General features: G+C 40.8%; 1 protein-coding gene across 4 annotated transcripts in view; it reads right to left on the reverse strand.

Annotated features, from left to right (window-relative positions):
• The window catches only part of STAG2 (STAG2 cohesin complex component), a 120,277-nt gene extending 108,294 nt beyond the window's left edge, over positions 1-11,983 (reverse strand). For 2 of the 4 annotated variants that reach the window (XM_081221288.1, XM_081221284.1), the window contains exon 1: positions 10,764-10,853. The gene's annotated coding sequence lies outside the window, so the exon portion shown is untranslated. Of the gene's footprint in view, positions 1-10,513; positions 10,543-10,763; positions 10,854-11,747 lie in introns of those variants that run through there. The other 2 variants (XM_081221285.1, XM_081221287.1) reach the window with 2 other exon arrangements.
• Positions 11,984-13,170: the final 1,187 nt, after the last annotated feature.

Here is a 13,170-nt window from a genome sequence, read left to right on the forward strand (position 1 = left end):
TTCCCCCACCCAACCCTCTTCTAGGTGTTATCTGATGCTTATTACAAAATACGAAACATATCACATCTAACTTCAGACTGAGAATGATTTATTCCCTATCAGCTCTTGGTAGAAAATAAGCCTTTCCCCTACCTAATTTCCAAAAGTTTTCTACTTTGAGAAGTCTAACTTCCTCAGTCTCATCAAGTTAGGATGCTTGCCCCCTCTTACTCTCCCCCCCCCGCCAAAAGTTATCACTACACAAGTCTATAAATATCCCACTGGAAGGCAGTGTATCACTGTGTAAAGAAGTGTGCTGGAATTAGGCAGAACTGGACTCAAAAGTAGGCTCTGCCACTAACTAGCTGAGTGAACTTGGGCAAGTCACTTAACTATTTTGAACCTCAGTAAATGAAAATACCACCAACTACCTCACATGGTTGTTTTAAGAAATAAAAATTAAATGTTAGGGAGCCTTGCTGTGTAGTAGATCCTATAAATGATATCCTGTAGATACACAAAGTTTATCATTAATGCAAAGCCAACTAGAGGAAACTAACTACTTCTCTTCCAACATACAGGTCTTGAAGATGAGATATTAATAATGTAATTATAACGTAGGGTTACTTTCCTAGAAAACCTAAGGTTTTAATTACCATTTCAGAATCTGTATGATACATATTACACAATGAGACAAGAATTCAAAATCAGATAAAAACGTAATCCCTTGTCTGAAAAAGGTAAACTAGTTATAAGACATAAGTTTGGATATTCACCAATATTGTACATATAAACATTACATATTTATACACACAAATAATTATCTCTCATGTTAGGTTTGCTATTTTTCTGCAGCAACCTGGATAACTGTTTCAGTCTAACTTCAAAGGTTTAGGAACTAATTCCCTACTAAATGATCTTTTCTAATATAATCCTGTATTGTCCAGATAATCCCTCTGAAATTTTTCAAGTATATTTAGAACACCCAAATATGAATGCAACCACTGAATAGTCCTCAATGAATAGTAGCACTTTATGCATTGACATGTAACCAAAACTCAAAAAAGTACATATACTCAAACTGGAAAAATCCATTTGTCATTGACAAATTTGCTTTTCAAAAACATACCTTCAAGCTTCTACTTCCCTGCCAGCCATGGCTACCACCACTTCCTCAATTCTCCTGCCAGGAATAAAGTCTGAGGAATGTCTTTTGGCCTGAATGAGTGGTGGAAACAGGGAGGGACATATCCCAAAGGAAAAATATTATGGCTTTGCTAATATTTCCTACATTTTCTCTACTTCTTTAGCATAGAAGGGAAATTCTCAAAGGTTCATGTTCCCAACTATCTTCAATACTACTTTTTTAAATCACAAAAAAAGGCCTTTTTTAGTAAGAGAATATTAAATGTGTTCTTTGTAGTAACATTCTAATCACCATAAAGTTTGCAAATTAGTTACAAGGCAGGAGATACATTGGTGAGTGTGGAAAAATTCTTGCTTTTGAAAAGAGAAAAATGTTAGAAACCCAAGAAAAGAGGGTATCATACATCCCAATCCTGAAATGGAAATACTACTTTAAATATACCAAACCTACATCATCATATATATGTAGAGAATGAATTTAATGAATATCATATACTGCTACAAAGACATTTCAAGCTAACACTCCGACAAAGAATCCAAAGTCAAAAAGCAAAACACAAGCATGGATAAATTTAAGTTCCTATTTAAACGCAAGCATTTACAACTTGAGGTAGAGAAAGACACACAGGAGTCCCATATAACAAAGTGATTGTTGATTGCCTCTTTTTCTTTTACACAGAAGCACAGTATCACTTAGAAGGTCTCAACCTTTGGACAACAGTAACTGGTTACAGGGAATGATCATGGGCTCCTTAAACTTAGTTTATTAACAACCATCGAAGACTGAACTGAAGCATTGCAATACTACATCAACAGTCCTTAATTGTTATTTTCCCCCAAAGCTTTTCAGAGTAGTCCTTATTTTTAAATACTTGTCACTAATCTTAAATTAAGGACAATATCAAAACTGCATTGGGCTTCCCTGGTGGCTCAGTGGTTGAGAGTCCACCTGCCGATGCAGGGGACACGGGTTCGTGCCCCGGTCTGGGAAGATCCCACATGCCGCGCAGTGGCTGGGCCCGTGAGCCGTGGCTGCTGGGCCTGCGCGTCCGGAGCCTGTGCTCCGCAACGGGAGAGGCCACAACAGTGAGAGGCCCGCGTACCGCAAAATAAATAATAAATTTAAAAAAAAAATTTAAAAAAACTGCATTGATGGCTATTGGTTTTAGCTTAGTATTCTTTAATATACAGTAATCCCAATACATAATGTTTCCAAAATGGGTTAGTTTTAACCCTTTTGGGGTGATAAAACTCAAACTGACAACATTGACTGAGGGCAGAGACTATGTAGTTTACCACTGTATATCCCATCCCTGAAGGCACTTTAAGTATCAGCTGAAAAAACAACAAATGAACTCTTTTGAGAACTTGAATAAATGCAGTTATACATTTTGTACATTAATTTCACAGGGTTCTCACACCTCCACCCTACCCATGGGCCCCATATTAAAACCCAGCAATAGCTTTTTTAAAAAACCAACTGTATTAATTTCTGTAATAAATCAAATCCACAAAATAACCTTTTGTTTACCAGTCATTATGCGGCCCACAAATTCCTTCCTCTGGTCAGATATGCAGTCCCTGCCTTCCAAGTTCACGATGGCTTTAATGAACTAAATAAATGACTTTAAGAATTGAATAGACCTACTTAATAGCCTCTCAGTTGTTTATAAGATAGTGATGCCAACAAAACTTACAAAAGTGAACTAGCTAGCGGAAAAAAAAATTCCTCAATGAAATATTAAAATAGCTAAGTATGAAGTCCTCTTAAGATCAGCTACTACTCACCCTCACTAAAAGAAAAAAGAGGGAAAAAATCTTATTTTACAAAATAGTAAAATCTGTGATTATGCTGAAATCATTTCACCAAATGTTTGAATCATTTGTGGGGGGGGGGTGTACCACAAACAAACAGGCTGGGAATACAAAGCAGTTGCAAAAGTCACCAAAAATAAAAGACAACTATTAATTTTACGAAATGACACATCAATCTCCAAAAGACTTAATTTTCAAATTATGGTACAGAATCAGTTTAACTTCGAATAAGTCTCTAAACTAGACCTTTTTCTTTCTTTTCTAATACTACTTCTCCTTAGTCACAAAACTGTGTCTCTTTCAGCTTTCTTCTCAGAAGAAATTTTCCATCTAAGAGCCCCCATGAAATATCATACAATTCACATTTCCTCCTAAGAAACCCGTAAAGGGAGTCTAAACAATGTAAGGAAAACAAATACAGATGTAAACAGTAAAAGTAGTTATCATGGAGTTTTCTGTTTTTATTTAGGAGGACCTCACTCAGAGAAGTTGGTCTTCAACATTAAGACATCATCACTTAAGTCTTAAAGAGTCACTTGAAAAAAGCCAACTGGAAATTCTACTGGGTTTTTAAAAACACTGTATCTTGTCTTTTACTGTCGACCCCATACCAATAAAAACTCCTCCCAAAGAGTAAAAACAAACAAACTCTAAGAATATGGCAGTGTAAAGTAATTTAAATCACGTTCATGCCCAAAGAAATCTCCATAGGGGTTTCGAATCTCTTCCTACCACTTACTAACTGAGCAAGTTACTTGGCCTCCTAAGCTTTGGTTTTCTCTTCTAAAAAAGGGGGGTGGTTGCTAATTAGGGTCATCATACATCCTAGTTACTCTGGGACAGTCCTAGTTTATACTATTATCCTAGCATGCCATCCAGTTAGTGCCCCCTTTCACTCTCAACAGTATCCTGGTTTGAACAAAAAATCATATGGTCATCCTACTTCAGAGGGTTATGAAGACTAAGTGAGCTAATACACATAAAGCATTTGTAATAGTGTCCGGCACACAGTAAGAGTACAGTTAGTGTTACCTATTGCTAATGTTAGCCACTGTCAAAGACTTCTTTTAAAAGGCTTTGAATAATATGATGAACAGAGCTCCTACAATATTCTTTTTTACAAATGAAATTATGCATTTAACTTCCCACATTCAATATTCAATTCTTTAAAGCAACTAAGTAGCACTAACTGCTTGAAATCAACACTGACCAATTTATCCCACAGAAATGGCAGTATCAGCAACTGCATTCACTTTTTATCAAACCTAAGTTTTAAGTAGAGGCTATATTAGGGTTACTGACAGGAAAGAAACCATGAAAAGTAAAACCTTGTTTGGCACCAAACCAAGTCCCTTAATATTCTAGCAACCTTTCTCAACCAGGGTTCCTCATGTTATTAACCACAGAACTCAGAAAATGATATGAGTGACAATTTCCTGAATTCCCCCAAGAACAGTACATAGCTAGTATCTTTCTAGATGCACTGGAGAGAAACTAATTTATTATATACAATGGATGCCTTGGGGCATAATTCTGTGGTAGAACACCAGTGGTATTCTTGGACTACAAAGGGGAAAATATGGATGAAAAGACTCAATATTGAGTCTGGGTAGAAGACAGTATCACCTGGAAAAAATAGTTCCTACAGAATGAAGCTTAAGGAAATGATTAACATAAAATATATAAATTTGACTCATGGCTGTGAAAAGCACTAATATTTTTGGTTTTACCCCATCTCCACTAATTTATCTTAGGCCAGCTACATGATATCTAGCATTCCTTCAGATTAGAAAAGTTCTAGTTATAGTTTATGAAAAGCAGGAAGGAGAAAGAGGAAAAGCAAAGAAAGCTGAGACCAAGATTCTGATCATTAATGAACCAAATAATCCAGGGCAGCAATATTAACTATTACCTGATAAAAAATAAGAACAAGAAATTTTAATTAAGTGAAAAGATGAACTAGAATAGAAAGTAGAAACAGAGAAGGTACTAACACTTAGAAGAAAATATTTTTAAGGTGCCATTAAATAACAAAAAAATCCCCCTACAGAACCAATCAGAGCAATGAATTATAAGAGTCACCTAAATTCTCTTTTCAAATCACTCGATATACATGCTGAATGATTGGGGAACTATTCTCAGACACATTTAGCTCCATTCTATATAGAGCTTAAATGACAAAAGAAAAAAAATATCAGTGAAACCACTCTATCTACCATAGTATGACCTACCAAAAATCAAGAATACAATTCAACATATTATCCCATCTAAAACAAAAATATATATATATTATTCCACAAACTTTTGTATAATGAGCATACTCAAACAAAACTAAAGCTCAGATTTGTTTCAACTATTTCAACTATTAGTATAAAACACAATTGAGACCGTTCATCAGGCAGCAACTCATCTAACCCTACATTAAAAATCTACATTAACCTTGTACTATACATTAAAAAAATCATTTTGTAACACTGAAAAGATACATGCTTTCAGTGATAGATATCCCAAGACCTAACACAGTTAAGAGAAATTACTGAGTTTAACAAAAAAGTACAAAGGTTTTGAGGCCAGACTAATATGGGTGTGAATTCAGACTGTCAATTATTATCATGTGACAAGTCATTTATTCTGAGAGCCTCAATTTCCCCATCTGTAAAATGACAACCATCTATCTTGCAAGGTAGCAGAGAAGTTTAAACAATACATGTTAAAACACACAGTACAGTTATTGGCATTTAAAAGTCACTCAAATGGCAACTAAATTAAGAGTTTCTTAGAATATCTCAGGGTTCAACAAGTTATAGGTCAAATCCCATTACAACAAATGTTATTCATGCAAAAGTGTAAATAGGACCTGCTTTTTCCCCCTCTAACAACATTCAACAGAATTTGAACAATATATATATATATTTTTTGCGATCACAAGCTGTTTATATTTACCAGTGTTTGGGTGTTCCTGAAGAATTTAAAGGGATACAGTAGGGAGCCAGTCGCAAAGATTGAACAATGTATTTTTATAAAGGAATTTTACCTTTGAGGTGTACATTAGATTATCCAGAGTTTACAGAAATCGCTCTAGTTTGTCTCATCAAGCCTAGTCGTGTATTTTCCAATTAAAATAAAAAAGAAGAGACCATCAACATTATTCACCCTCCCCTCATTTGGGGGAGGGGGTGGGGCTTAAAACAATTTCAATAATCTTAGACTAGACCAACCATATGTAAAGATTTGTTTTCTTCTGGCTAGTAGCAAAGATAGAACTATAGCAAGCATACATTAAAAATACAGTTCAGAAAAAAAAATACAGTTCAGGTAGCAGATTACCATAGCTGCTAAAGAGATGTTTTTTTTTAAATGCACATATACAAAAATTAAGACTCCACCAAGCAACACCACTCACACTGACAAAATATAAAATTTGGTTAAATTAAATGCAAAGCAGGCAACTCAGGAGACTGAAAAATATCAAGCTGACAATTTTGTTTTCTCACGTACCTTTGGCAAAGAGAACACGCAATAACCACCACTCACGATAGCAGGAGATATTAGAAAATTATTATACAGGAGCAGTACTGAACCACAAATTAAAAGTCCTAAATATGTATCAAATGTAGAAATTACACAAATAAAATACATGTAAAGAACTTTTAAAATAATCTGTATCTTTAAAGTTTCTTCTTTACTCTCTGATAATTAACGGTGTTTCAATATATACTGACACCCATAGATAACTGGGACTATCCCTTGCCTTTGCTATGCTCCCCAACTCCCAAAATAGGTATAGGATAGTGCTCCACTACACAGTAAACTGTTGTGTTCAAGTCTTCGAATAATCTAATAGCGATGCCAAAGTACTAACACAAGACCAGTGTTTTTTTAACATGTGAGACAAAAAAGTCACATTAAAGATATGAACCTTATCCCACTGAGATGTAATAGATCATTGCATCCATCTAATGTAAATTTTAAGCTCGAAAGTTAACTTGCAGCATCAAAAACTGAAGTCTTCCATCTATTATAAAGAACCCAAAGAAGAATAAGCTATTCACTGTTTACTCCCTTCCCACACATGACTGTGGGTGGCATCAGTTAAACATGCAGAGTATTAAGCATTACTAAACTGTCCAAGGTGTATATTCACATCTAACCCTATATTCCCAAAGGATGGTTTGAGCTTGAGCCTGTCCCCCACCCCAACCCACCCATTTTAATTCATAGGTTCTCAGGAGACCACCGACGTCATTAAGGTTCAAAAAGAAAACAATGAAAAAGTAATAATTTAATTTCATTAAAATCTTGAGTACTTGGGTTTTAAAAAAAAACCTAACTAGACTTCAAAGTTACCAAACTCATAATTTGTTGCTTTAGTAGTTTAGCTCTTGCCTCACAATAAAATAAATCTGAAGTCACAACCCTCAACATTTAGGATTATTCGCATATGAGTTCAAAATACATAATCTATCTTCTCTTAATATCCTTCTAAAGCTAAAATGATGAATGTGAAATATACAAACAGACTAATATTAACAATTATGAAATGTCTGTCCCCAGCCTAGGGTGGAATTTTTGCTTTAATAATGATTAGGGATCACACTCCGCCAAATACAGAAGTTAAATATCCATTATTTTCAGTTCCCTTTAAAACTTTGACATATGTTCAAAAATACATCTTATAGGGTGAAAAAACCTGCCACTGAACAACACAAAATTGCAGAAAATAAGGCACTTAACTTCAAATGATCTACAAATTCTTTGTAGGAGCAATTTACAAATACACTAATTAAGGAGACTGAAGGTTTTAATGGCAACACATTTTTACTTTACTGTTGATGGGTAATGGTCAGATGTTCTTAATATAAAACATTAAAATATTTTACATATCAACCTTTAACTATTTATAGCATCAGATGGTTAAAAGTGGGGGGAGGGGAGCTTTAACTCATTTTGTATGTAAACATTCATTTTCAGATCAATTTTTTTAAAAACCACCCCACCCCCACTGCCCGTCTCTGATACCTTAGGATGCTATAGTTATTTCACAGTGGGAAAGAACAGGTAAGAAGTAGATTTCTTTTCCAATCCTCTTCTCTACCCATTCATTAAACACCAAATACTGAAACTGAATTCAACTCCTACCTCGATCTTCTTACCAGGAATGCTCCCTAGGGCACCCGAATCCCTTCCACTGTCATTTATTCCAACTGCCAAAGCCCCTCCTATTAATAGTAAATCCCTTTCATACTGACTCACTGGAACTCCAACTTAATGAAATAGACACCAAGCAGAATTTACAAAATTTGCTAATGGAATTTTCCTATTTTCAAAGGATTAAAAAAGAAACTAAAAGTAGAGCACATTCAGACTAAGTTACAAACATGTAAAGTTCAACCAATTTATAACCATTTATCTTGCTTATTCTATACTGGTTCAATTTAAATATTTTTTGAGTTTGTAAGTCAGACATTGTGTAATTACTTATACACAAGGCCAAGTTTCCCAGGCAAATAATATGTAAATATAAACTTAAGTCATTACACCAAAATTGCAAGACAATCTGAATTTTTTTCTTCCAAATTTTTTCTGTTTAATTATGGAAACATTCAAGTACAAGCTAAAGTAGAGAGAATAGTACAATGAGCTCTCCTGTACTCATCACCCAGCTACAATCATCAACTCAAGGCCACTTTTGTTTCATCTCTACCTCCCACCTCTCCCCCAATTATCTTCAGAAAAGAATTAAAAGGAAGACACTGTGCTCAGTATGTACAGAGAAAAATCCAAAGATAAAAAAGTATCAAAGACTAGCAAGAAGTCAAGAATCTAACAATGTAACTGTACAGCCACCCTATACAACCCCTTGTTAGGTGGTAATTTTTTTTAAGAATTCGGATTTTTTTTAAAAAAGGGAAATACCCAGCTTTAAGAATCTGATAAAGCCAATAAGATCCCAAGGACATATTTAAAATTACATCTAAAAGGGTAAATAAGAATGTGATGAAAACGAACTTAAACATTTACAATTAGCTTGCATCCACGTAGCACCTTGGCTCAAAACTAAAAAAAAAAAAAAAGACTATTTAACATAATGTGTCATAAAATTACAGTTCAAGCACTTGAAAGACCGCTGAACACTTATGCCTTAACTGGTCCTTCTGATTCCTAATTATAGATTGATATCAGTGTAGGAAAAAAAACAGGCATTTTACCGTAAGTGGTTTAAAATGTTCAAAATTACCCCACCGTTCACTGGAAAATACATGAAATCAAGTCTAAACTACCTGAATTGTATGTCATTAAAGAGAAATGTATCCACTTTCCAGGCCGATTTTTTTTTAATAAGTTCACATATACCCTTAAACGCAACGCGCTAGGCTACAGATAGAATTAGGAGACCGCCTCCTGCTTTTGCTCCTAACCAATACGCAGAGAGAGAAGGTTGGCAGGAAAGTGCTGCGAGGACAGTAACAAACACCAGCAGCTCCCGAGCAGGCCCTGCTAGAGCCAGGAATGACGCACTTCGGTAACCCGACTCTTTCTCCCCTCCACCCCCGCCCCCAGCAGCGGTGCTGACACCGCCAACAGCCCGGAGTAGGAAAAAAGACAACAGAAAAAAGGCAGAGGTTGGACCGCACCAGGTTTCATCAAGAAACCTCGATTATTCCTCTTTCGACACTAACCACTAGGACTAAACAGGAAAAGAAGCTTCGTGCTTAAGCAAGTCCCATCATGGTGGTTTAAGAGTCACTAAATTAAGCTGATAATGAGCCCAATCCACAGAGACAAATACAGGGTGTGGCTGCCGTGAAATACGGCGGTCCGTGGGAGAAAAGGGGTATGGAATTTACACTCCAGTGTGAGGGGAAGATGGGGCTCTACGGGGGGGGGGGGGAGGGCGGCCCGCGCATTTTAAGGAACCATTTCAAACCAACACGAGCTCTTCGTTTACTTAAATCTAATCCTACACATCAAAAGTTTTGAATAGATATATCACGTAAACTGTAAATAACCATTTAATCAAATACTATGACCCTCAATTAACAAACTACATCCAAGAGAAAGGAGGAGGGGGGGCGGTAGGCAACAACATATAAAACATTTCTAGGCCACGGAAGAGAAAGTCTCACAAACCAGATGAAACTACTAATGCAATATTAAAAATTACAGCTGAACACTGCAGCACGAAAAATCACACGATAAAACCCATTACAGTTCATGATTAAAAATAAAATGGCATATACACCAAGGGGGAGCGGAAACTAAATGTCGAAAGTACAGCGGTTTACAAAAAAAAACTAAAGGCAAAACAAGACATTCTCGCGACGGGGGAAAAAAAGGGCAGAAATCAACAATACGTTTACGAATGTAGGCCAGAAGAAAATGAGAACGGGGCTCAAAGTTTTGCGGAACTACTTGATGCTGTTTCCCACACCTTCTCTCTCCCATGGCCCATCCGACCCGTTCCGTCCTAAAATCGCCGTCCACAGATCACCGGGTACGTGAGAGAAGAAAAAAGAAAGTCGACCCCAAGCAAGAATAAAAAGTGTGGAGGGAAAAAGCAGAAGCTGCCTACCTGGGGCAAGGATCAGCTCAGTTCGTGCCTTGAGAAAGACAGTGCGGGTGGGGGTGGGAACGAAAAGCAGCACTAAAACTAAAACAAAAGTGGCGCCAAAACCCCCCAACAAACAGCCTTCCACTCCCGCCCTTCCCCCCTCCTCCCATGCCAGGCAGGCAGGGCCCCCTTCGGGGCAAGGTCTGCACGCGGGGGCCAACACCGCCAGACCCCAGCCTATTCAGAAAATTGTTGCCCGAAGAAAACTGACCGAAGTCGGGCCTCGGAAGGGATGGAGAGATCGATGCCAATCGCTTTCCCCGGCAGTTCCCCCACCACGCGCTGGAGATGATGGGGCGGGGGAGAAGCAGAGGGGCCCGTCACATGAATGTTGTTCCCTCTCTAGGAAGGGAGGAAGAGAGGGAGGGAGAGGAGGGAGGGAGGAAAGGAAGGAGGGGAAGGGAGAAGGGAGGGGGCACGAGGGAGGGGTGTGATCAGAGTAGATTTTCCCTCGCCTCCCTCGGTCCGAGGCCCAAATATACACAAGCGAGCCTCCTCGCCTCCCCTCCCCCCTAGGTTCCCAGCACCACCATTTTGCTCTCTTCCTTCCCCTCGCCGCGATGCCGCGCTCTCCCCCACCCCAACCGCGGCCGCCCGGCCTTCCCCACTACGGCTCGCACCCCACCCCACCTCCAGTTCGGGCTCTCCCAGGCTTAAGAGCCTGCCGGAGAAAAGGCACCTAAATCTAACACTACACCGAGAAGCGGAGCCTCCATCTTGCGCTGCTCCGCGTTCTCCATTTTGGGCCACCCATGGGGGGGGGTCTCCGTAGAGGCCCCGAGGGAGACTGGGGCGAGGGAAGGAAGAGAAAACCTTCAGCGAGGGTAGTCGAAAAGAAGAGTCCTGCGGTAGAAAGCCACTCTAGGAGTAGGAGGTAGGGAGGAAGGGGGGCTGGAAGTTCCTTGGTAGTGCTGAGGGAGCCACTTGGGGGAAGAGGGGAGAAAGAAGGGCTGGGGGTTACGCGGGGACGAGGAGGCTTCTCCCCGCCTTCACTTGACCGCCCGCTCCACGGCGGGCCCCGCTGGAGGCAAAGGAAGAAGAGAGGAAATTAAACGGCAAGAATGCCCAGTCTCTTTCCCTCCCAACTCGTCTCTCGCGCCCTGTTTCAACCACACGCGCCTCACGGTGGGCCCCGCGCCCTCCGGGTGCCCCTCCAAACTTCTAGAAGCTTCGCCTCCGCCATTTTATAACTTACCTCCCCCCTCAGCGTATACAGAGGCAGCAACGAGACTGTTCGCCTCCCCCACTCCTCCTTCCTTCTTTCTCAGGCCGGGGGCTTCTTCACCCCTGGGCTGGTACAAGATATTTTTCCCTTCCTCTTCTTTACACCCTCGAATTCTACTCAGGGACGGAAGCTCCCGCGGTTCTAGAGCGGTGGGGGGTTTTGAAAGTGGCGGTCGGATCCGGCGGGTTTTTTTTTTTTTCTCTCTCTCTCTCTCTCTCTTTTTTTTTTTTTTTTTTTTTTTTTTTTTTTTTTTTTTTTTGGTGGCGCTTCGGGATTGTTTGGGGTGTTCGCTCTTCGGCGACTTGGAGGCGAATGGAACGCGCAGGCGCCATCTGTCGGCCGCGAACCCGCGCCCGGCTCCCGTTGGGAGGGAGCGTCATCTAGCGGCAAAGAGTCGCCACTGCAACGCCTGGCCCCCTGCCCTCCCACCCAGCGTCCTCCTCCCAATCTCCAGCCAATCGGGGCCGACTGCCTCCCGGGTTCAGCGTCTCCGACGCCGCCTCCCAGCGAGGCGCCCGCAGGGGCGCGCCGCCGAGTGGGGTAAACAAGGTGGCGTGCCCGCGCCTGACTTACTCATCCGTTTAGCAGCGCTTCCGCCGCGCAGCCGGTCGCGCCGCGTTTCCTCTTTCTTTATTGGGGGGGGGGTCGAGGGGAGGGCGGTAGGAATGTCCGGAGGAGCCCCCGTGCTGTGGGAAATCGGAAACTGGGCTCGCTGGGGACTCGTGCTCCGGGCCTCTCCGCCCCCCGCGCAGCCCGAGGTGGCAGCCTAGTCGGGCATCACCCTTCGACGTCCACTTCTGTGACAGGCCCCAGCGAGAGGGCTCCGGCCCTAGATCCCGGACCCTCGCTTCACCGCGCTGCCTACTCCTTCCCACCGAAAGAACTCAACTCTCGTAACTCCGGCACCTGATCCTAAGTGATTTAGGGGGGTTGCTTTTTGAGTTGTTTTGTTTTGTTTTGTTTTGCTTGTTTTTTGCTTCGGGTGTGGAGAGCAAGCGAGCTGATTCTCTACCGGGAAGACCTGGCACTGGAGGAAAAAAAAAATTTTTTTTTCCTTTATGACACTAGTCCCGTCTCCCAGAAAACGTGGTCTGTCTCTCTCCAGGGTCTAGGAGACTTAGGGAACTGGGCTACTAGGCTAGGCCGGGCGCTGGACCAATTTATTCTCCACTCTTCGGGCGGAGGGGAGGAACAGGACGGAGCGAAGTGGAGGGAAATCGAAAATCGGGCAGAAGGAGTCGAGGAGCACCTACGCGGTGTTCCCCGCCTCCCCCGCTTATCCACAGTCTTCCTGGAAGCGTGGGTGGAGGCGGCCTCGCGACTTAGTTAAGAATTTGGGTTCCTTCTTATCCTGCCTCCTCACCCCTCCCTCAAGATGTTTGAAATGCGAAAG

The sequence above is a fragment of the Mesoplodon bidens genome (genome assembly GCF_964165515.1).
Source record: "Mesoplodon bidens genome assembly, chromosome: X".
Lineage (NCBI taxonomy): Eukaryota > Metazoa > Chordata > Mammalia > Artiodactyla > Ziphiidae > Mesoplodon > Mesoplodon bidens.